The sequence below is a fragment of the Myxocyprinus asiaticus genome, chromosome 45 (genome assembly GCF_019703515.2).
Source record: "Myxocyprinus asiaticus isolate MX2 ecotype Aquarium Trade chromosome 45, UBuf_Myxa_2, whole genome shotgun sequence".
NCBI lineage: Eukaryota > Metazoa > Chordata > Actinopteri > Cypriniformes > Catostomidae > Myxocyprinus > Myxocyprinus asiaticus.
The window spans coordinates 31,657,303-31,682,638 of NC_059388.1; the positions used below are offsets into that span (position 1 = coordinate 31,657,303).

Below are 25,336 nucleotides of genomic sequence, written 5' to 3' on the forward strand. Positions count from 1 at the left end.
ACCTGGCTGGAGTCACTCAGCACGCCCTGGATTCGAACTCGTGACTCCAGGGGTGGCAGTCAGCGTCTTTACTTGCTGAGATACCCAGGCCCCTATCTCTCAGGTTTTAAACTATAATGAAAAAATGAACACATATCCTCAAAGCTCTCCATGTGCTGCTGTTCAAAACGGTCTATACCTGTAGAATTGTTTCCTCAAAAGTTTGTAATTACACATGCATGTGCTTCAACAAACAAACCGTTTTTTGTCTGTGCTTTAACTCAAAACACACGACTAGCCTCTCGTCTATTATCATCGAGCACATATCTCCGACACTGGCCAGGAACGGCAACGAGGTCATGAGCTGTGCCGTGATGTAGCCGGCTTTCAATCAGGTCCTGAGCTGGCCGTTCTCGCCGAACCAGCTTTGGGAGGATCTCGGCCGCTTTGAGGCGTTATGTAAAAACTATACAAACAGAAACGTGCTCGAGGAAGATCTGTGTTTATGCTCCCAGAGTTCTGCTTACACCATGAAGGGTAAATCTTTGATATGATCCATGTTGCATTACTTACCCTGAGCTTATCTGTAACGCTTACCCGCCCTGCCCGACTCTTGCTAAGCACCAGCTGATTTTTAAGATCAATAAGGGGGGGAACGCCCAGAATTTTAAACAACCCCATCCGCCCGTCTTGACCCTCGCACTCTGTAAGTGAGGCTGTGGTGTTTGGCATGGATGGATGAAATCGAATCTGTCCATTTATTAGTTCCCGAAGGCCATGTTGTTGTAAAGATCAGAGATGAAAAATGGCGACAGGATTAATGCCATAGCAAGACAAACAAGCGCTGAGAATTTTTTTCCCCGCATTAAAAGGCTCGACACACATTTTGATATTGGCTTGTACTTCAGTCCAGCCGTTCCTCTGTACCTCGATTTAAACGACAGTATCGGGTTACCTTTTAGTTTTCTTTATTTCTACAGTTTGAGAGTGCATGTTTGTGTGCATGTTTAAATGTTTATTTTTATTTTTTTTAGAGTCTGTGAAAAAACAATAATGATTTCTGTAAGAGTCTGTCTATGTCAAAATTGTTTTAGTTATAAAAAAGTGAATACAGCAAATACAGCATATTGCACGGTTTTGTAAGTGTGGGTCCCAGGCAAACACAAAATTTCTAATTTTTTTCGGCAAAGTTTTTCAGCCATATTTGTGTTTTAGGCACATGGGACAAACGAATCACATTGGCTTACCTCTTTATATCGCTTTTCATAAAACGTTTGGAGATATTTTAGTTCCAATGATCTTGGGATGTACAACAAATGCACTATTTTTGTAAATGGACCTCTTTGGCTAATTGTTTGGCAAAGAAAAGTTCTCAGTGGGTTTTAAACTTTTAAGCTTGTATGGAAGTGAGAAAAAAAAAAAAGAATCGTCAAAATATTAATAACTACAGTCTTGACCAACACAAAATAGGTATCGTTTTAAAGTTTAGAAGCTCTGCTTTACAATGCATGTAGAGATTATGACCAAAACTGAATAACTGCTTTGAAATTTGCAGACAAATCATAAATTGTGATGGCTAGACGACTGGATCAGTGCATCTCCAAAACAGCAGGTCTTGTGGGGTGTTCCCGGTATGCAGTGGTTAGTACCTACCAAAAGTGGTCCAAGGAAGGACAACCGGTGAAGCGGCGACAGGGTCATGGGTGCCCAAGGCTCATTGATGCGTGTGGGGAGCGAAGGCTAGCCCGTCTGGTCCGATCCCACAGAAGAGATACTATAGCACAAGTTGCTGAAAAACTTAATGCTGGCCATGATAGAAAGGTGTCAGAACACACAGTGCATCGCTGCGTATGGGGTTGTGTAGCTGCAGACCGGTCAGAGTGTCCATGCTGACCCCTGTCCACCACCGGAAGCGCCAACAATGGGCATGTGAGCATCAGAACTGGACCATGGAGCAATGGAAGAAGGTGGCCTGGTCTGATGAATCACATTTTCTTTTAGATCATGTGGACGGCCGTGTGCATCATTTACCTGGGGAAGATATGGCAGCAGGATGCACTATGGGAAGAAGGCAGGCCGGCGGAGGCAGTGTGATGCTCTGGGTAATGTTCTGCTGGGAAACCTCCGGTCCTGGCATTCATGTGGATGTTACTTTGACACGTACCACCTACCTAAAGATTGCTGCACACCACGTACACCCCTTCATGGCAACGGTATTCTCTGATGGCAGTGGCCTCTTTCAGCAGGATAATGCGCCTTGCCACACTGCAAAAATTGTTCAGGAATGGTTTGAGGAACATGACAAAGAGTTCCCCAGATCTCAATCCGAATGAGCATCTATGTGATGTGCTGGACCAACAAGTCCGATCCATGGAGGCCCCACTTCACAACTTACAGGACTTAAAGGATCTGCTGCTAACGTCTTGGTGCCAGATACCACAGGACACCTCCAGAGATCTTGTGGAGTCCATGCCTCGACGGATCGGAGCTGTTTTGGTGGCACGAGGGGGACCTACACGATATTAGGCAGGTGCTTTTAATGTTGTGGCTGATTGGTGTATGTTGTTGGAAAGCTCTCAAAGAGTAGAATACCACCAGCCTATTTGTTTTACTCACAGACAAAAATATAGAGAGTAATAGCTAAGTATATGTCTTTGACAATTATATTGGTGTTGCTTGTATGCTGCGTTTTCACTTATAACTTCACAGAATAAACGGAACATATAATATCACATGCCATTACTTAGAGGAGGCGATTATCTTTCAAACGAGTCCACACACAAGATAATCAGATGCATAGATCGTTAGATAATCCACATGAAGCACAATGTTACATATGACCACCAGGAGATGGCGCCAAATACATGACACAGACTCAATGATGACTCAAATGACACAGAATGAAACTCATTCAGTGAAATCTCATTACTAAAATCATGTCTGCATGCTATGCAAACCTTTACCTTCATTGTTGTGTTTGCATGTGTAATTAGTTCTTATGTACAATTATTATGTTTTATTTGTTTGGAGATGTTTTTGGACACTATGATAAATTATTTTGTAATGTTATAACTTTTGATTGCTTTGTCGTATCAACACAATTTCTTTCTCAGATACATTTGACATGATTGGGAACAAAACAAAAGCAGTTTTTCAGAGCCATCTTATTTACACCCAGAGATATATAATGTTAAATCAGAAAAATAAAAAAAGTACATTTTTGGCTCCGTTTTTTGTGATTTTTCAGCAGTTTCCTAGACTGAGAGTCTCAGAATGTATCAAAATGTATATCAATAAAATGTCTGAAAAGTTTCCTTTACAATGATACCAAACACTTGACCCTCCTTGTTTTTTGTTGTTGTTGTTTTTATTTTTTTAGTTATAAGCCTTCATTTTAGGTATGCCACTGAAAAAGGAAATCTTTAAAAACACCTTCAGAGCTTAAAGGGTTAACTTGAATAAAGCACGATTTGGTTTCTTTGAGTGCTGTTATTCTCTATGAAACTTTGAGTATACAGACAGACAGGATGTTTCTGAATGCGTTGGCCTGCATGGTCTTCCACTACACTTTGATTTTGAGACGATTCTGAAGAAATATGTGTGCACTTCCCAAGTTATCCCTCTGTCTTTACCTTCACTTCCTTGTGTCTTCTCAAATGCAGTCTGTGGGTTCTGGCAGGTCTTGCTCCCCCCACATCCTCCCGTCTGAATGAGCGAGTGTCTGTCCTCCATCACACACACACACACACACACACGCGCCATCCCTCCATCTTTCATTCCTCCGTCCAGATGAAAGGCTCCAGCATTCTTTCCTGAAGTCAGCACTCTGCTTGTGTGGTCCTCCGGTGGGAACGACATAATGCTGTCACCCTGTGTGCGTGCATGTATTTGTGTGTGTAGACCTGCTCTCACTGATGGTTGATGGTCATTTTCCACCTGAGAGCTTCATGGATGTTTATTGTTCAGTAAAATTGGAAGCATTTGTCTACTGAGATCGTGCTGAGTGAAGATGTCGCTCATTGTCCTGGATATTTTTACAGTTATAGTCGGATGGCGATACAGTTGCATGCCAATGTTTTATCTGTCTGTGATCTTGATTATATTCAGGTGATATATTTTGATGTCTTAAGAAGTGATGTCTTACGATTATTATATGAGCACAAACACTAGTGGATCGAAGTCTTCTCCATGGCTTTCATCCAAAGTGTTGCAGGCCCCTCTCAGGATGCAGGTTAAATGAACACAAATTCCTGAAAAACAGAAGAAAAGATGACAGGGAGAAATTGTGGCTTTGCTTGACAATCCCTTAATAATTAGGCTATTTTTGAACATTTCCACAACAGTCCTAATACCAGTGATTCTTAATATTAGACCTCTTCAGCAATTAATTCCAATGAATATCCTCAGGTATCAAAAATGAATTAACATTTACATTTACATTTAATTTAAACAGTAATTTTCAGCACATTTACATATCATATCTTCAGTTCTTACTTATTTCTCATTGGCATGAATGCAAATTAATCAGTATACAGTAGCCCCTTTCACACATACAGCCTTTTCCACAAAACTGACTGCAATTTTTAATGTATGAACACTGGTAAATTTTGCTCAGGCAATTTCCCTTAATGAGAAGTTGTTACATTATCTATAGCTTAATTTCCATATTGATGGTATGTGTAAACAGCACATATGGTACATTTACCAGTAAAGGCAACCCAATGATTTTCCTGTAAGTTACCTGTGTGAAAGGGGCTAAAATCTTATACGTTTTGGTGACCTTAAAATCAAAAGAAGAAAATAAGAAATTTAGATTGTGCATTAAGACAATTAAGCCTATTTTACATTTTGCATTATGTTTATAAAAAGCACAATACTCCACATATTCTCATTAACATAATGCATCTGGACATTTTACTTTTACGTTTTTTACCCTATTAAAATAGCCCTAGTACCCTGGTAAAATAGGCTACTGTAATCCAATTTTATTATGTATAGGGTACAATGGGGCTAAAGGCACACCTTGAGGAATATTAGCTTTTTTGTCTGGTCACAAAATAGATCAAGATTGAAAACATTGATTTATTTTTATTCAATATTGATGGAGCAACATATTTAGTGTGAAATGAAGTAATAACGGAGGTTTTTTTTAATTAAAGTTCATTTTTTTAAAAAGGTGGTGAGGGGGGTTATAGTGATATCATGTAGATTTCGGGGATATAGCAAAAATTTGTCAACTAATGGAAATTGATTTGTACTTTTTGGAGAAACAAATTAAGATGATGTTTACTCAAAATTGCTACTTCATAAAAGTGTGCACTAAACTGAAAATGTTAAATAAGCATTTTGTCTCAAAATAAATATTAATTTCAGGGGATTTTCATTAGTTACATAAATTTGAAACATTTTAAAATATATTAAAAAATGAGATCAAATTGCCTTTAGACACCACACGCAAAGGTCTCCAGGAAATGTTTTCGGTGTATAGTGACAAACAGGCCTTTAGCCCAATTTTACCCTCTCAGTACACTTCCAATAAAATGGTTTAAACACCAAATGCTGCAATGTTTACCATGGGAATTAAGTTCTTTGATCAGGTTTGAGATGTTTTGTGTTTTTTCCCCTACATTACATTACATAACGAAATTATGTGAGGCTGCAATCGCGTCCACATACACTGTGATAATAAATGCACAATAATTATTAATAGAGATGTGTGACGCTCTTGTTCTACCCGCTCCAAACGGGACTCGAACCAGTGTCTCCGGCATGGGAGGTGGGTGCGCTAACAAGGAGGCTAAAGACTCTAGCGTCAGTCGCTAGTGCACCTCTTAAGGTCAGGAGAGTGAGGTTTATACACATTGCACAGCTATCTATCAGCTAGCTATCATTACACTCACCCCCCTAAACCTCACTCCCATCCGGGTCACGGCACCATTGTGACGCTCCGCTCCTACTCGAACCGGTGTCTCCGGCATGGGAGGCGGGTGTGCTAACAAGGAGGCTAAAGGCTACAGCCTCTAACGTCAGTCGCTAGTGCACCTCTTGAGGTCAGGAGAGTGAGGTTTATACACATTGCACAGCTATCTTTCAACTGGCTATCATTACACTCACCCTCCTAAACCTCACTCCCATCGTGACGCTCCTGTTCTACCCGCTCCATGCGGGACTCGAACCGGTGTCTCCGGCATGGGAGGCGGGTGCGCTAACAAGGAGGCTAAAGGCTACAGCCTCTAATGTCAGTCGCTAGTGCACCTCTTGAGGTCAGGAGAGTGAGGTTTATACACATTGCACAGCTATCTATCAGCTAGCTATCATTACACTCACCCCCCTAAACCTCACTCCCACCGGGTCATGGCACCATTGTGACGCTCCTGTTCTACCCGCTCCATGCGGGACTCGAACCGGTGTCTCCGGCATGGGAGGTGAGTGTGCTAACAAGGAGGCTAAAGACTCTAGCGTCAGTCACTAGTGCACCTCTTGAGGTCAGGAGAGTGAGGTTTATACACATTGCACAGCTATCTATCAGCTAGCTATCATTACACTCACCCCCCTAAACCTCACTCCCACCGGGTCATGGCACCATTGTGACGCTCCTGTTCTACCCGCTCCATGCGGGACTCGAACCGGTGTCTCCGGCATGGGAGGTGAGTGTGCTAACAAGGAGGCTAAAGACTCTAGCGTCAGTCACTAGTGCACCTCTTAAGGTCAGGAGAGTGAGGTTTACACACATTGCACGGCTGTCTATCAGCTAGCTATCATTACACTCACCCCCCTAAACCTCACTCCCATCCGGGTCACGGCACCATTGTGACGCTCTGCTCCTACTCGAACCGGTGTCTCCAGCATGGGAGGCGGGTGCGCTAACAAGGAGGCTAAAGGCTACAGCCTCTAACGTCAGTCGCTAGTGCACCTCTAAGGTCGAGAGGTTCTAACGTCAGTCGCTAGTGCACCTCTTAAGGTCAGGAGAGTGAGGTTTATACACATTGCACAGCTATCTATCAGCTAGCTATCATTACACTCACCCCCCTAAACCTCACTCCCACCGGGTCATGGCACCATTGTGACGCTCCTGTTCTACCCGCTCCGTGAGAGACTCGAACCGGTGTCTCCGGCATGGGAGGCGGGTGCGCTAACAAGGAGGCTAAAGACTCTAGCGTCAGTCGCTAGTGCACCTCTTGAGGTCAGGAGAGTGAGGTTTATACACATTGCACAGCTATCTATCAGCTGGCTCCCGTTACACATGCGCAGTACCTCCATAAATCACGCACCTCATCTCTCATTCATTGATAAAGGCACACCTCATAGTAAACCTCCATAACTCTAAATGCATAAATTATCGTCTATTTTTACTATATATTGTTTCTCAAATAAGGTGCCTTTGCAATTACTTACTTTCACATTTATTTCAGATTTAGCTCACACACATTAATCTAAATTATAGTTCAAATGTATTTTCATTGGCAAAACAAGTAGTGTTACAAAGCATATGCATCTAATTCTATCACTTCTTTCGGGAGGAAAAGTTAGCTATGCATTTTATATGGTTAATAGAATTGCATTGTTTCTGTATCATGCACATTTATTTGAGAATTAAAGTATTTACTATACATAAACAACAATATCACATTTTGTGTTACATAATCTCAAAAGTTATTCTATCTGCCTGGATGTCCGCAGCTCTCACTGTTAAGGATTAGTCCAGGTATTGCATTTTACTTCAACAAATATACATATTTCTATTTCTATTTCTTTCTTTGTAAACGCATCTCAGTGGTGAAAAGTTATATTGGTTTAATGAGAGAAGAGAAGGCAAAAAAAGAAAAGCCCTGGTAGCAGTAATGATGTGTAACCTCCACTGTAAAGGAAAACGTTTGGAAAAAAGACGTAATGCACCGGAGGAGAGTTTGTCATGAATGCTCACTTTGATGGACTCAGTGATTCAGGAGGGGAGAAGATGAACTGAACTCCATTAGAACTGTTCTTGGGTGGAGTATACGGGCTGTGTTTTTTATTTGCATGATGTCAATGTTGTAGGATTGCTGGCATGGTGGCTTCACTTCCAATGGCACTCTTTGGAATGTCAGTTTTATGCCTCCAAAAACACCTAAAATTAGAGAGAATATAACACAGGATGCAGTGTAGCAGGTCAGGGTACAATTTGGGAAAACATAAATATATTTAAAAATATGTCTTGAAATTAGTTTCATATATTTTTTAAATGAGCTGAAATGTAGCCTATGTTCCTTCTCACTAACAGAGACTATCTATATGGTAACTTTTCTTGCCCAACACACATTGTGAATACAAAATAAAATTAATTATGAACATTATAATGCAGTGATAGTCAGGCCAGTACACACAATGCAATCCACAATCATTTCAGCAGAGGTGGTACATCACTAAAGCATTAAAACACTTGTATCTTATCAGAAGATGAGTCCAGAGAGATTTGAGTGTTTCTTCAGCGATACTAGACATTCAGTCTCCATTGCACTTCATTTCAGGAGAACAGAACTCTACAGAAACACACTCAGAAACACCACCACCCCATAAAGTTCAGTTTGAAGTTCAAGGTCACCTTATAATATTATGATGTCTGTGGTATCATCAACACTGTATAAACCTGGCAATATTATAATCTTATATATCAAAGCAGCAGCCTAGGGGAACAATGACATCATTGATAGAAACCTCATAGTATCACGCAGCACGGTCCCACTTCAGTGAGAGTGTTAAATTGCTTGTTATCAAATGACTTGCAATTAGTCCGAATTACCGGTTTAATTGGTTGCCAGTCCTTCACCAAATTGTTCCCAGGTATCTTCTATTCCAGCACTTAACGGTGTGTAAACAAGAGTCTCTCTTTCAGTGTGGTGTGTGAGGAGTGTTTAAGAAGTAAGTGGGTGCACAGCGAATGCCATTCTTGGTGAATGTGAATCTTTGGCGCTTGACAGTATAACTCACAATCCACTTTCATTGTACGTAATAGAGCAGCTGGGGGATTCTCACGAAAACCTGTCAAGACAATGTCCTGCTCCTATATTACTCCAAAATCAAAAGAAAGAAATAAAGATTGTATTTAGCATACAGAAAATGAAGCCTAATTTTAGGGCAATTGCACTTTTATTCATTGTGACATTGTTTTCAAGGCAGTTGTGCACATTTACACCCCCTCCCCACAGAAAATTATATATTATATTAAATTATTAAAAAAGTCTTTATACATCATAGTAGATTTTATTTTAAAAATAACAACAGCATCTTTTTTACTGTAATACAGTTATGGTGCTGAGAATCACCATTGAAAACAATGGAAATAGTAAAAAGTAAAATGTCTGGACGCATTACAGTAATGAGAATCATCGTCGAAAACAATGGAAATAGTAAAAAGTAAAACGTCTGGACGCATTACGGTAATGAGAATCATCATTAAAAGCAATGGGAATAGCAAAAGTAAAATGTCTGGACGTGTTACGGTATTGAGAATAATCATCGAAAACAATGGAAATATTAAAAAGTGAAATGTCTGGATGTGTTACGGTAATGAGAATCATTTAAAAATAATGGAAATAGTAAAATGTATAACGTCTGGATGCGTTACTTCATGAGAATCTTCACTGAAAACAATCCGTCGAAAACTATGGAAATAGTAAAGTAAAATGTCTTGATGTGTTACAGTATTGAGAATCATAATTGAAAACAATGGAAATAGTAAAAGTAAAGCATCTGGATGCGTTACGGAAATGAGAGTCATTTAAAAATAATGGAAATAGTAAAACGTATAACGTCTGGACGCGTTACTTCATGAGAATCTTCAATGAAAACAATGGAAATAGTAAAAGTAAAATGTCTGGTCATATTATGCTAATGAGAATTATCATTGAAAACAATGGAAATAGTAAAAGTAAAATGTCTGGTCATATTATGCTAATGAGAATTATCATTGAAAACAATGGAAATAGTAAAAGTAAAATGTCTGGTCATATTATGCTAATGAGAATCATCATTAAAAACAACTGGAATAGTAAAGTAAAATGTCTGGTCATATTACGCTAATGAGAATTATCATTGAAAATAATGGAAATAGTAAAAGTAAAATGTCTGGACGCATTACGGTAATGAGAATCATCATTAAAAACAATGGAAATAGTAAAAGTAAAACATCTGGACGCGTTACGGAAATGAGAGTCATTTAAAAATAATGGAAATAGTAAAAGTAAAATGTCTGGTCATATTATGCTAATGAGAATTATCATTGAAAATAATGGAAATAGTAAAAGTAAAACATCTGGGCGCATTATGCTAATGAGAATTATCATTGAAAATAATGGAAATAGTAAAAGTAAAACGTCTGGTCGCATTATGCTAATGAGAATTATCATTGAAAATAATGGAAATAGTCAAATTAAAACGTCTGGTCGTATTATGGTAATGAGAATCATCATTAAAAACAATGGAAATAGTAAAAGTAAAACGTCTGGTCGCATTATGCTAATGAGAATCATCATTAAAAACAACTGGAATAGTAAAGTAAAATGTCTGGTCATATTACGCTAATGAGAATTATCACTGAAAACAATGGAAATAGTAAAAGTAAAACGTCTGGTCGCATTATGCTAATGAGAATCATCATTAAAAACAACTGGAATAGTAAAGTAAAATGTCTGGTCATATTACGCTAATGAGAATTATCACTGAAAATAATGGAAACAGTAAAAGTAAAATGTCTGGACGCATTACGGTAATGAGAATCATCATTAAAAACAATGGGAATAGTAAAAGTAAAACGTCTGGATGTGTTATTTATTGAGAATCATCATTAAAAGCAATCGGAATAGTAAAAGTAAAATGTCTGGTCATATTATGCTAATGAGAATCATCATTGAAAACAATGGAAATAGTAAAAGTAAAACATCTGGACGCGTTACGGTATGAGAATCATCATTGAAAATAATGGAAATAGTGAAAGTAAAACATCTGGTCCCATTATGCTAATGAGAATTATCATTGAAAATAATGGAAATAGTAAAAGTAAAACGTCTGGACGCATTACGGTAATGAGAATCATCATTAAAAACAATGGGAATAGTTAAAGTAAAACATCTGGACATGTTATTGTATTGAGAATCATCATTAAAAGCAGTAATAGTAAAAATAAAATGTCTGGTCATATTATGCTAATGAGAATTATCATTGAAAATAATGGAAATAGTAAAAGTAAAGCATCTGGTCATATTATGCTAATGAGAATTATCATTGAAAACAATGGAAATAGTAAAAGTAAAACGTCTGGTCGCATTATGGTAATGAGAATCATCATTGAAAACAATGGAAATAGTAAAAGTAAAACGTCTGGTCGCATTATGGTAATGAGAATTATCATTGAAAACAATGGAAATAGTAAAAGTAAAACGTCTGGTCGCATTATGGTAATGAGAATCATCATTGAAAACAATGGAAATAGTAAAAAGTAAAACGTCTGGATGTGTTACGGTAATGAGAATGCAAAAGATCTCTTAAATGTAATAAATGGTCTTAAATGTAGGCTTCATTTTCTTTATACAAAATAAAATATTTTTGGGGTTAATATGGGGTTAAATATGACCAGGACACTTTGTTTGTAACAATATTACCAAAATAATATAAGGTTGAAAAGCATGAGCATGAAAATTTTATTTTTCAATGATCAATTTCTTTAACACAATTCTTCTCTCTCAAAGCAAATTGGTCAAAGCCTGTCAAAATCTCTGTGAGATGCTTGGTGGAAAAAACTGTATTATCAGTTATAATGGCGAAGATGTGATCAAATAAATCCATTTGGCTGCAAGGAGATGACAGTTATGGCTGTTTTGGATATTAAAGCAGTTCTGTCGATCAGATCACAAACTACAGACATCCAGAGCGACGTAACCCACGGGTCACGGCACCCGCACTCATATTTGTCTGTCTGGTGCGTGAGTGGTTTGCCATTGTTAAAAAGATCACAACCTGATATTCTGCAATTGCTGCTTTGAGTGACTGTCATAGCATATCAAAACGTTCAAAACATAGTTACAGTCCAGAAACAATAAATGACAGAATTTGACAGAATGAGTTTACTTGGATATTGAATTGTTGAGAAGTCCTTTCAGTTTATAAATCAATCATCACAATTTGGATGGGACGTTTGTTTTTTTGTCTGTTTTGGCCTGCGAAGGGTCTCTATGGTGCTGTAGGTATCATTGATATCATGTTTTCCAGCTGTGAGCTGATGTGCATGAAATCATTGCTTGAAGCAGATGAGGAAATGCCTTATACTCGAAATATTTGTCTCTCAGACCGTCTGATCCGCCACCCCTTAATTTTCCTCTCAACACTGATAGTTTGGCCCATCTATGACCTGTTGGTAATGAGGAGACGTTTAACGTTAACAAAGCTTCTATAACAGGACCTGAAACACCGGATGAATCGCAGATGTGGCCGTTTGGGGAGTTGAATTACATTCAGCTAATAATCTGGCACTCGCTTCGGGTCCCTCTTTGATTTTAGCCCCCCATCTCTCAGATCCATGCCAATCCCTCAGGTACCCCTCATCTCGCTCGGATCTGAGCCCTAGATCAAACACCTTTTAGTGCAGAAATGCGGTCGTCTTTTAAATGCTTCCTCACAAAACGTTTCTTCTTTTACTCTGTTGACATGTGCGGCAGTCTCACAGGGAGCTTTGTGGTCTCTGAAACTAAGAAGCAAGAAATCTCTGTTCGGAGAGCCTCACTTCCTGAACTTACAGGAAACTCCAGATCACTCTGAAACAAGGACCCCCCACTATGGGCAAAGGCTGCCAGCTTCTTGCGAATGATACGCCAGAGGAGTATTCCCTTCCACATGGCAGAGTTCTCCGCTTCAGTCCGGACAGGGATACGAGAGGGATCGATGGTCAATTCCGAAAGCAGAAGATCTCATCAACCAGGATCAGTGTTGGGGAACGTTAACTAAAAGTAATGCATTACATTATGGTTTTACTCCAACTAAAATGACTAATTATGTCATTGCTGGGCTCGAAACATACATGGCTGTCAACTGGTTTTGGCCCAGCTCCAAGATTTGGACTAGGCCTATGTGACCATGTCTGGTGCAAAAGATATGTTCTCAATAGTAATTCAAAGTAAATAAATTAAATAAATAGAAAAGTACATTACCTATTTGAAAAAGTAAAGCAATCACATTTTATCAAATGACAAAATGATGACTCTAGGACATTACAGACATTACAGCTTAATTTTCTGTTATAGCTAAATTTTGTGTAAAGCTGCTTTGAAACGATGTGTTGTGAAAAGCGCTATACATTAAAAATGACTTGACAATTATATGAAAATAAATCGGATACGCATCTGATATTTTCCAATGTGCCTTTAGTGTGAACAGCCAGGTTGGATTTAAAGGACTATTCCAGGCTCAATACAAGTTAAGCTCAATCGACAGCATTTGTGGCATAATGTTTGATACAATTATGCCACAAATGCTGGGGCCTGGGTATCTCAGTGAGTATTGGCGCTGACTACCACACCTGGAGTCGCGAGTTCGAATCCAGGGCGTGCTGAGAGACTCCAGCCAGGTCTCCTAAGCAACCAAATTGGCCCGGTTGCTAGGGAGGGTAGAGTCACATGGGGTAACCTCCTCGTGGTCGCTATAATGTGGTTCTCGCTCTCGGAGGGGCGCGTGGTGAGTTGTGCGTGGATGCCGCAGAGAATAGCGTGAAGTCTCCACACGCGCTACGTCTCTGCGGTAATGCGCTCAACAAGCCACGTGATAAAATGCACGGATTGACGGTCTCAGACGCGGAGGCAACTGAGATTCGTACTCCGCCACCTGGATTGAGGCGAGTCACTACTCCACCACGAGGACATAGAGCACATTGGGTATTGGGCATTCCAAATTGGGGAGAAAAATCGACAAATGCTGTCGATTGAGCTTAACTTGTATTGAACTCGGAATATTCCTTTAATGTAATTGTTTCTTTATTACATCAATCTAACTCAACATTCTTTATTTGCATGCTTAAAATAAGGGCCTGTTCTGTTTAAAACAGTTAACTACGAGTGATCTTGCAGATTTAGTTCCATTTTAAAGGAAATAAAATTAAATCATTGGCTTCAATATTTGGGTTCAGCGATTTGTTTGGATTACACGTAAATAGTCAAATATGCGCATGAAAATGTAGATTTATGTAAGTGCTCTTTACTTTCTATATTTCTCAAACTGTATCAAAATGCGAATGCATGAAATAATTATAAATAACACCTCTTCATCCGTTTTTCCTGATGCCACATTGTACGGTACTCATAAGTTATATTACATTCTTGAGTTCGATGGTAATTAAATTCCACCATACAACTGCAAATGACTCATAAATACTACATTAGCCATTAAGAAGTCTTTCTTCATCACTTGCTGATATACTCTTAGACAAACTGTATTTAAATATAAAATAACGGCTAATTATAATTTTAATTATAACTCAATTACAGTAACTATTAATACAGTGGCAAGAAAAACCATGTGGAATTAGCTGGTTTTCTGCATTAATTGGTCATAAAATGTGATCTTCATCAAAGTCACAAGTATAGACAAACACACAAACAATTATAATCTTTCATGTCTTTATTGAACACATCCCATTAAACATTCACAGTGCTGTGGAAAAAGTAAGTGAACCCTTGGATTTAATAACTGGTCAGTCCTTCTTTGGCAGCAACAACCTCAACCAAGAGTTTCCGGTAGCTGTGGATTAGACCTGCACAACGTTCAGAAGGAATTTTGGACCATTCTTCCTTACAGAACTGCTTCAGCTCAGACATATTCTTAGGATGTCTGGTGTGAATGTCTCTCTTGAGGTCATTCCACGGCATCTCTATTGGGTTAAGGTCTGGGCTAAGGTGGATTTTCTTTTTTTGAAGCCATTCTGTAGTGGATTTACTTCGATGTTTAGGGTCATTGTCCTGCTGCATCACCCAACATCTACTGAGCTTCAGCTGGCACACAGACACCCTGACATTATCCTGTAAGATACCTTGATATCCCTCGATGATGGTAAGCAGTCCAGGCCCTGAAGCAGCAAAGCAGCCCAAAATCATGATGCTCCCTCCACCGTACTTCACCGTTGGGATGATGTTTTCATGTTGGTATGCGGTGCCCTTTTTATGCCATACATAGTGATGCATGTTCTTCCCAGACAATTCAACCTTACTTTCATCAGTCCACAAAACATTTCCCAGTAGCGTTGTGGAGTGTCAAAGTGGTCTTTGGTAAACTTTGTTAGAAAGCAGCAGCTTCCTTCATGATGTCCTGCCATGAACACCATACCTGTTTAATGTTTTCTGTATAGTAGACTCATGAACAGAGATGTTAACCAGTTCCAATGATTCCTTCAAGTCTTTATCTGTCACTCTAGGGCTCTTTTTGACCACATTGAGCATTCTGCGGTGTGCCCCTTGAGTCATCTTGGCTGGACAGCCACTTCTAGTGAGAGTACCTATAGTACTAAATCATCTCCATTTATAGACAATTTGTCTAACTGAACAGATGAATATCTAAGCTCCTCCACACCTCCAATCTCGTTTCATTAATTGGATACCAGGTTTGCCAACTCCTGACTCTAAATATACCATGTAACAAATTTGTTTATTTATTTTTTTTGGTTCCTGAGTAGTCAGTGTTATTTCCTAATTGCTTATGCCTCAAAAGTATGGGAATGGCTATTATTCCCCACAAACTTTGCTTTTGTGACCAGGACAGTGATATTATGAAATTTACCTACATTTACCTGAATTTTCCAGAACATTCCAGATAGATTCATTGCTGAGTAAACTTGGAGTAACTTCTAGAACTTTCAAGAACTTTCCAGTAATATAAATAGTAGTATAAATACAGGGGCCTTAAGCCCACCAGTTCAGTTTAGTTCCAGCTGCCTAAGTGGATACATATCTGCATTTTTCTGAGATGGCATCAAGAGGCTGCAAGCATCTGGCAGACGTATTTTGCTATGTCAATTTTTCAAGACAAGAGCGAAAAAGTACTCTGTGGAAGCATCTGCTAATATGTGTGAGGCCTACAAGGCATATTTCGGCATGCCTGTCAGGGATCAAGACAAACCCTGGGCACCTCATTACACCTGCGAGTACTGCAGAAAAACTCTGGAATGTAAGATGGACAATTGTTGCTTGGAATTTTATGTTATAAAATTTGTTAATTTTTAAAATTGTAAAAGTTTTTAATTTTAAAATATTTTACCATTTTCAATGTTATTGAAAAAATATATCATATATGAAAAATGATGTGAGAATCTCTTACACAATAGTCATGGGTGTATTTTTGAAGGATGGTACAGAGGGGAAAAGAGAGCCATGAAGTTCGCAATCCCAAGAATTTTGCAGGAACCCACTGACCGCTCAAGCAACTGCTACTTCTGCATGGTGGACCCTTCCAAACGTCGGACTGGCAAGAATGACCTGCTATCACGTATCCAGACCTTCCTTCATCCATCGCCCCGGTGCCACACTGCCATGAGCTCCCCGTACCCACTCCTCCGGAGAGAGAGCAACAGTCTTTAGAGCAGCAAGTCAGAGAGTGAGGAAGACGTTGTAGATCCAGATGACAATTTCAGAGGTGGAGCTGAGGAGAGAAACCCATACTACCCCAACCAAAAAGACCTCAACGACTTGATTAGAGATCTTGGTCTCACCAAGTCCAATGCCGAGCTTTTGACATCTAGGCTCAAGCAGTGGAACTTGTTGGATGAAAGTGTGCAAGTCGCTGAACTTCGCCTGTCAAGATGGGCTCTGCTTCTGCCACAATGTGACCAGTCTGTTGGAGGCAATCGGAATCGCCTGTAACCAGAATGAGTGGCGCTTCTTCATTGACAGCTCATCCAGGAGCCTCAAAGCCGTGCTGCTCCATAATGGTAACAAGTACCCGTCTGTTCCCCTGGCTCACTCAGTGCACCTCAAAGAGGATTACAACAGCATCAAGACCTTGCTGGACGCCTTGAAGTATGATGAGCACAGCTGGGGGCTGATTCAGCCTGTCCTGGTCACAAAAGCAAAGTTTGTGGGGAATAATAGCCATTTTCTATACTTCTGAGGCATAAGCAATTAGGAAATAACACTTACTACCCAGGAACCAAAATTGTGTTACATAGTGTAATCTTTATCCAAGGGGTTCAGTTACTTTTTCCACAGCATTCTGGATATTTAATGGGATGTGTTCAATAAAGACATGAAAGATTATAATTTTTTGTGTGTTGTTATCTTAAGCACATTGTGTTTGCAGTGATAATCTCACCAACGAAATCACTGACGAAATCGTTCGTTGACAAAGAGTTTTTTGACTTCATCAACGATAACGAAGACGTGCCGAAAAAGGCACATCATGACGATAATTAAACGATTTTATTAAAGCATACTGTTCACGAAAATATGACAAGATGAAAATGATACTGCAAGATATTACAGTGCAAGATATAAACAGAAGAAACATCTTGAGAATCTGTATATAGAAGAAAATATTAGACATGGATTAATCTAGACCAAAAAAAGAAAGTGCCTTTAAATGTGAGAATAGTGAAAAGAAATACGTTTTATAACTTCTGCTTTATCCTAGGCGAACTGTTCCACATATCCTACTCTAAACACACACATCTCTCTGCTCTCGGGGTCCTGCACATTTCCTGCAGAACAGAACTGCGACATGCAGCACAGTCGGGCGCCTCGCTGCTCAAATTCATATTTCAGAGGGAAACCATGTTTCCCCCTTAAGTAAATTATACATGTACTGTGTGCTTACGGTGGTTAACCAAAGACTTCAAATTGTTTTCTCAAATCACAAAGAGTCCAAGTGAAATGAATGAGCCGCTTTACGCTTACATCTGGCTGCTCGTTTCAATTACTAAACGCTCCAATTCCACATCGCGTTACATGCAGAAAAGAATGAGATATCTGGATATTTATACAATAGTTTAGCCACCAGCTTATTAAGGTTTTAATTTACCATAATCACTTACACTTAGTGGTCTTGGTGAACATTTGCTCAGCATGTTTTAACTTATGATGAGATGAGAGCTAACAAGCTGGATGAGTGTTTTATTAACATAGATTATCAGCTATTAAATGTCAAAGTAAAGGGCTCGACGTCTTGTTCCATATCACGGCCTGCTGTTTGAAAAGACTAGCGCTAGACAAAACACTCACACCTACTGTGTTTACTAATTACCTCATTCATTAACTGAAGCATCAGCCTTAACAGTGAGAAGACACTGTTCATGTTCCACTGGAGAAAGTAAGTCATACGGGTTTGGAACATCATGAGGGTGAGTAAATGATGACAGAAATATAACTTTAAGGACCTTCGGTGTTGTTTTATTTTTAAAAGGGTTCAATCTGATGTTTGGTAACTGTACTTGTAATGAACTAGATGAGTACAGACTTCTCTATGTTTTATTGTGAGACAAAAAATCAAACTCAGACACGCATTGACTTCACATTTGTGCTGTAGGTTGCTGTCAGATCAAATTAGATGATCAGCTTGTTTCTCTGTGATTAATTAACACACAAGCTGTGACTGACCTTTCAGACTCTCCACTTTAATAAACATCTGAAATAGTCACGATCGTGCATCAGCTGTCATCTCTCTTTCCTCAGAAAAAAACACCAACATTTCGTATATCTCATCTAGGGTTGGGAGCCAAGAACAGGAAGATTTAACCTATGCGGACAGAACAGCGTATTAAATTTATCTGTCAATGTTTCCTGCATTGCTATTTAAAAGCACTGCAATGCCATCTACAGTGCGAAACACACAGTGCAACCAGTGCAGTCTGATTCCGGAACGAATGAATCTTATGAGCTGGTTCTTTTGAATCTCTAGCGTGAAAGACCACTGTAGTTTGATTCTGGAACGAATGACTCATACGAGCCGGTTCTTTTGAATCTATAGCGTGAAAGACCACTGTAGTCTGATTCCGGAACGAATGACTCATATGAGCCGGTTCATTTGAATCTAAACCACGAACAACTAGTGCAGTCTGATTCCAGAACGAATGAATCTTATGAGCCGGTTCTTTTGAAAATATAGTGTGAAAGACCAGTGTAGTTTGATTCCGGAATGAATGACTCATATGAGCCGGTTCTTTTGAATCTATAGCATGAAAGACCAGTGTAGCTTGATTCCAGAACGAATGACTCATATGAACCGGTTCTTTTGAATATATAGCGTGAAAGACCAGTGTAGTTTGATTCTGGAACGAACGACTCATATGAACTGGTTCTTTTGAATATATAGCGCGAAAGACCACTGTAGTTTGATTCCGGAACGAACGACTCATATGAACTGGTTCTTTTGAATATATAGCGCGAAAGACCACTGTAGTTTGATTCCGGAACGAACGACTCATATGAACTGGTTCTTTTGAATATATAGCGTGAAAGACCAGTGCAGTCTGATTCCGGAAAGAATTAATCTTGTGAGCCGGTTCTTTTGAATATATGGCGCAAAAGACCAGTGTAGTTTGATTCCAGAACGAACGACTCATATGAACTGGTTCTTTTGAATATATAGCGCAAAAGACCAGTGTAGTTTGATTCCAGAACGAACGACTCATATGAGCCGATTCTTTTGAATATATAGCACAAAAGACCAGTGTAGTTTGATTCCGGAACGAACGACTCATATGAACTGGTTCTTTTGAATATATAGCGTGAAAGACCAGTGTAGTTTGATTCCAGAAAGAATTAATCTTGTGAGCCGGTTCTTTTGAATATATGGCGCAAAAGACCAGTGTAGTTTGATTCCAGAACAAACGACTCATATGAGCCGGTTCTTTTGAATGTATAGCGTGAAAGACCAGTGTAGTCTGATTCCAGAACGAACAACTCATATGAGCCGGTTCTTTTGAATATATAGCACAAAAGACCAGTGCAGTCTGATTCCAGAATGAATGACTCATATGAGTCGGTTCTTTTGAATCTATAGCGCGAAAGACCAGTGTAGTTTGATTCAAGAATGAATGAATCTTATGAGCCGGTTCTTTTGAATCTATAGCGCGAAAGACCAGTGTCGTTTGATTCCAGAATGAATGAATCTTATGAGCCGGTTCTTTTGAATCTATAGCGCGAAAGACCAGTGTCGTTTGATTCCAGAACGAATGAATCTTATGAGCCGGTTCTTTTGAATCTATAGCGCGAAAGACCAGTGTAGTTTGATTCCAGAACGAATGAATCTTATGAGCCGGTTCTTTTGAATCTATAGCGCGAAAGACCAGTGCAGTCTGATTCCAGAACGAATGAATCTTATGAGCCGGTTCTTTTGAATCTATAGCGCGAAAGACCAGTGTAGTTTGATTCCAGAACGAATGAATCTTATGAGCCGGTTCTTTTGAATCGATAGCGCGAAAGACCAGTGTAGTTTGATTCCAGAACGAATGAATCTTATGAGCCGGTTCTTTTGAATCTATAGCGTGAAAGACCAGTGCAGTCTGATTCCAGAACGAATGAATCTTATGAGCCGGTTCTTTTGAATCTATAGCGCGAAAGACCAGTGCAGTCTGATTCCAGAACGAATGAATCTTATGAGCCGGTTCTTTTGAATCGATAGCGCGAAAGACCAGTGTAGTTTGATTCAGAACGAATTAATCTTATGAGCCGGTTCTTTTGAATCTATAGCGCGAAAGACCAGTGCAGTCTGATTCCAGAACGAATGAATCTTATGAGCCGGTTCTTTTGAATCTATAGCGCGAAAGACCAGTGTCGTTTGATTTCTGAACGAATGAATCTTATGAGCCGGTTCTTTTGAATCTATAGCGCGAAAGACCAGTGCAGTCTGATTCCAGAACGAATGAATCTTATGAGCCGGTTCTTTTGAATCTATAGCGCGAAAGACCAGTGTCGTTTGATTTCAGAACGAATGAATCTTATGAGCCGGTTCTTTTGAATCTATAGCGCGAAAGACCAGTGTCGTTTGATTTCAGAACGAATGAATCTTATGAGCCGGTTCTTTTGAATCTATAGCGCGAAAGACCAATGCAGTCTGATTCCGGAATGAATGAATCTTATGAGCCGGTTCTTTTGAATCTATAGCGCGAAAGACCAATGCAGTCTGATTCCGGAATGAATGAATCTTATGAGCCGGTTCTTTTGAATCTATAGCGCGAAAGACCAATGCAGTCTGATTCCGGAATGAATGACTCTTAAAAGATGGTTCTTTTTAATCTAAAGCTCAAACACAGGTGAAGACTGATTCCGGAACAAATGACTCATAAGAGCTGGTTCTTTTGAATTTAAAGTGTGGACAACCAGTGTAGACCGATTCCCGAACGAATGACTCTTATGAGCCGGTTCTTTTGAATCTTCTACCTCCCAAACAAATTATTCTTATGTGCCAATTTATTTTAGTGAATCAAAAACTTACTGGACCCCAAGTCATTCATTTTGCCATGCCAAACTCGTTAGACTTAAATCAGTCATTACTGACTAGATGTTATTAAGACGATTTGTAGTTAAATATAAACATTGAGATTTGTTGCAATTATTGATATTTAGAAAAAATATATGATTAATAAATAAAATACCTCAATGAAAACAAATCCTCCTGCAAGAATCTGTTCTATTGGAATCTGAAACATTTTGCAAGCACGATCACATCATCTGGTGATAACTGGTTAGAAATGTTTAGATATGGACCCAGTTATTGTTTCACAGCTTAGAAATAAACACTAAATCCTTTCAACAGTCAAGCGCAATTTGATAATAACGGATACCAAACTCATTTTACCCAAGAAATCAGAACTGCAATGCATGCACAATGCATGTTCATAGAGCACTATAGTAACTGTTGCATGAAATTTCAAAAGTGTGTGAGGCGTAACATTGAGGCAGCTCGAGATTTTGAGGCCGCCGTTTGACCCTGTCCATTAAAACTAGAAAATGTCCATTTTAGTTATCCATTAAAGGAATTCACGTGTAATTGAGTTTTAAAATGACGTAAACAGGAACAATCAAATGTGCACCAGACGTCGTGCTTGAACAAAGACAGTACTGAGTCAAACGTCTATATCCCATCTCAGCCCTAATGTGCACCCTGTCAGCCTGATTACCTCTGTCACCGAGCTCCAAAACCCATTACAGTTCCCCAAAATCACAAGGTAATGGTCTGAAAAAGGGCCACTCATAGAGTTCTGTTATGATAGAGTATGTTTTAAATTAACCAGCAGCAGTAGGAGTTTTCAGATAAAACTTATCGTCACGCTCCCATTCCTCGGTTTGCATGACGTGAATGAATGGCTGCCCTGATGTAGTGTTTGTTAACTGTAAAAGCAGATTGTGTTCCATGTAAATGTTTAACAGAATTATCACATGCTTGAGAACAGCAGCAACACTATGTTTGTTCAGCTCCACTAATATTTTTATTTCTTTATTCAATGGAGCATTGATGCAGCAGTTGCTACTCAGCTGTTTGTCTACACGTGAACTCCAGATGGGAGTTTTGGTTTAAATTTTCAGACGAAGTGTAAGGTGTAAGACTTTTCAAGTAAGGTGATGTTAAAGGTTATAATTAAGTAACCTACATTAGGTTTTCACTGTCAGTCTGAGTTCAGGTTATTTTTAAACTAATTTCTAAAGCTTTCATCGGATCCCCAAAATTGGGTCAGATAATTTTGAGACCGTGCTGGCCAGAAGTTATTAAACCTCTAAAAAATTAACGCTCGCAATTTTTCACACTCATATTTAAAAGCTCACCATTCACACATACTGTTGAATAATTTAAAAACAATTGTCTCATTTTTCAGAGAACCCTCTAAATAAAATAAAAAGACTCAATTTATTCATAAATAATATTGTTTGTGTTTATAATCTCATGATAAACAGAATTATTTTTCGAGAATTTTTTTGTTTTTTTTTGTCCTAACTTTGTAAGCATGTAATTCTGGTTCTGTTCACTCTACCTCACTTTGAAAAGTCTCATTTTATTCCACTAGATGGCAGAAAGCACTAGATAAAATATTTAGTCTCTATCACATTCCATCACAATATACAGATCTGAAATGTAGGTGGCGCTCAAACTCATTTTAGCCCTTACAGATGTGCTCGTCCATAGACATTCAGTCTAATTTTCAGTTCAAGCACCACCCTCATTATTTCATTGAATATCTCGGCCTCTGAGTGGACTAGAAGCTCAATCTAGGTGTCATTAGCAAACTGAGATCCTCCCCTTTGCGATGATATATAACATTTTATCATCAATAGTCAAAAACTATATACATATATATATTTGTTTTGCATTCTTTTCCTTCTGGATGGCATATTTTGTTCTGGACATCTAAGATATAACATTGGATTATTAAACCAAGCAAGCTCACACACAAGGAAACAATAGCTCATGTTTTAGAAAACGTTCTAAAGTAAAAGCAGATATAAAGTTTTTAGCTATTTGGGGCTAACAGCAGCAGTTATCGGAGCATAAAAGAGACATTTGTATTTGATGACTTACAGAAATCATATTTCACTTTGTGATTCTTTTGAAAATCTTTTGAACTGTGGTATTAAGGCCACAAAATAAACTATACAGTCACATTCCTGAGAATGAGAGCTTTCATTTGATATATGACTTGTCAATGTAAGTGCTATGTGAAGGACTTTTAATTTCATATAAATATTTCTACCCCATTACCTCTAGGGGGCGCTAATTTGTGACGCGAATGTTTTAAGGCCTTATTTTGTTATTTTAAGTAACATAAATGCAGAAGTGATGATTATCTATGGAAAGTTCAGATTCTAAACTTTCAGATGATACCTCATATGCCTAACTTATGCATATGGAGACTTTAACGTTTTAAGCGTAAACTTTGTTCGCGATATAGCGCCGGTGGGTCCATATCACTGAATTTGAAGGTAAGGATAACAAACAGGAGGTTAACATTATTTATCATATTGTAATATAACTTGGTAACTTTCATTGCCACAAAGAGTATACAAGGGCACTTTGGAGATAAAAACTCTTGTCTTAAACTCATGATTCTGGTTCATGGTGTCTTGTAGAATATTATTATTATGATTTATTTTTTTAATATGGAACTGACAATGTTTGATGAATCTTCAGGAAAACTGGCACACATATTTTGACCAAGGCCTCACAAAATTCATCAAGTGGATTTCTGGTGTTCGAGACTCTCCAGAAATAGCTTAATAAATTTGTTTGAGAAAATGCCAGACAGGAAGTGAGGGATTGTTTCATTAAAGCTAAAGCATGTAACTTTGTCAGGGTTAAAATACAGTCTTTTCTTCTATCCCAGCTTTATATGCAAAGACAACTAGTAAGCCATAGGTACATTTTCTTTAAAACTGTAAACACTGTGTCTATAAAAATTCCTGTGTTTGTTCTGAGTGACCCGTTTAGACCCGCCCCAACAACGTTACTCAACCAATGGCGTGAGTTGGGGGCGGGCCTATCTGTTTGTTTGACCAACAGCAGATGAGAGGTGTATTCAGACAGCTGTTCTGAAAACATTGTTTATTTTTGCAATTCCATTCTGTGATGCAGAAATTACATACTTCAGCTTTAAGTGATAAAGTAACGATAAATCTGCTTTTACCCTTTGAGCCGGTACTTTAAAGGAATATTCCGGGTTCAATACAAGTTAATCTCAATCGACAGCATTTGTGGCATAATGTTGATTACCACAAAACACTATTTTGACTCCTTTTCTTTTAAAAAAAGCAAAAATCGAGCATACAGTGAGACACTTACAATGGAAGTGAATGAAGCCAATCCGTAAACGTTAAAACACTCACTGCTTCAAAAGTATCTATAAAATATAAAATCCAGCCTAAAATTATCACCAGAGGATCGCTAACCAGAGAAATCTACTCAACCTGTTATTGTTGCATGCATCTATATTTTTGTTTGTTTCTTTATACCCACCAAAGAGTACAAAATTCTATTTTCTATTTAGATTTCTAGTCCACATTTATAGCAAACTGTATGCTTTTAAAATAAGTTGTTTTTCATTGTTGGCGTTTATTTGTCTGCCCACACTTCCGAGACCTGTGAATCTGAATTATCCTTAAATTCCTAAAGAACTAAACTACACCTTCTGACGAATTCTGGATCTCTTGAAACAACGGAGCGCTGACAAATGTAAAAACTGACCTACTTTAAGATTCTGCAGCTAAAAATGGATCCTGGCTTGTTATTGCAGCGTGTCTTTGGTCAAATGTTCTGGAACCCTGTACAACACTTGTTATTCAGTTACAGGACATCAGTCGGTCTGTTTTACATTTCATTTGTAACAGATGTGTTTACTCGGGCAGTATGGGGCTCGAGAAGGGGC

The 25,336-nt window shown here is 38.7% G+C and overlaps 1 long non-coding RNA gene across 1 annotated transcript in view; it reads right to left on the reverse strand.

Moving 5' to 3' along the window:
• Positions 1-3,073: 3,073 nt before the first annotated feature.
• Positions 3,074-25,336, reverse strand: part of LOC127435232 (uncharacterized) — a 46,552-nt gene continuing 24,289 nt past the window's right edge. Inside the window, exons 3-4 of the long non-coding RNA XR_007896158.1 lie at positions 7,904-8,086; positions 3,074-4,229 (exon numbers count right to left, since the gene is read on the reverse strand). This is a non-coding gene — a long non-coding RNA (uncharacterized LOC127435232). The remainder of the gene's footprint in view (positions 4,230-7,903; positions 8,087-25,336) is intronic.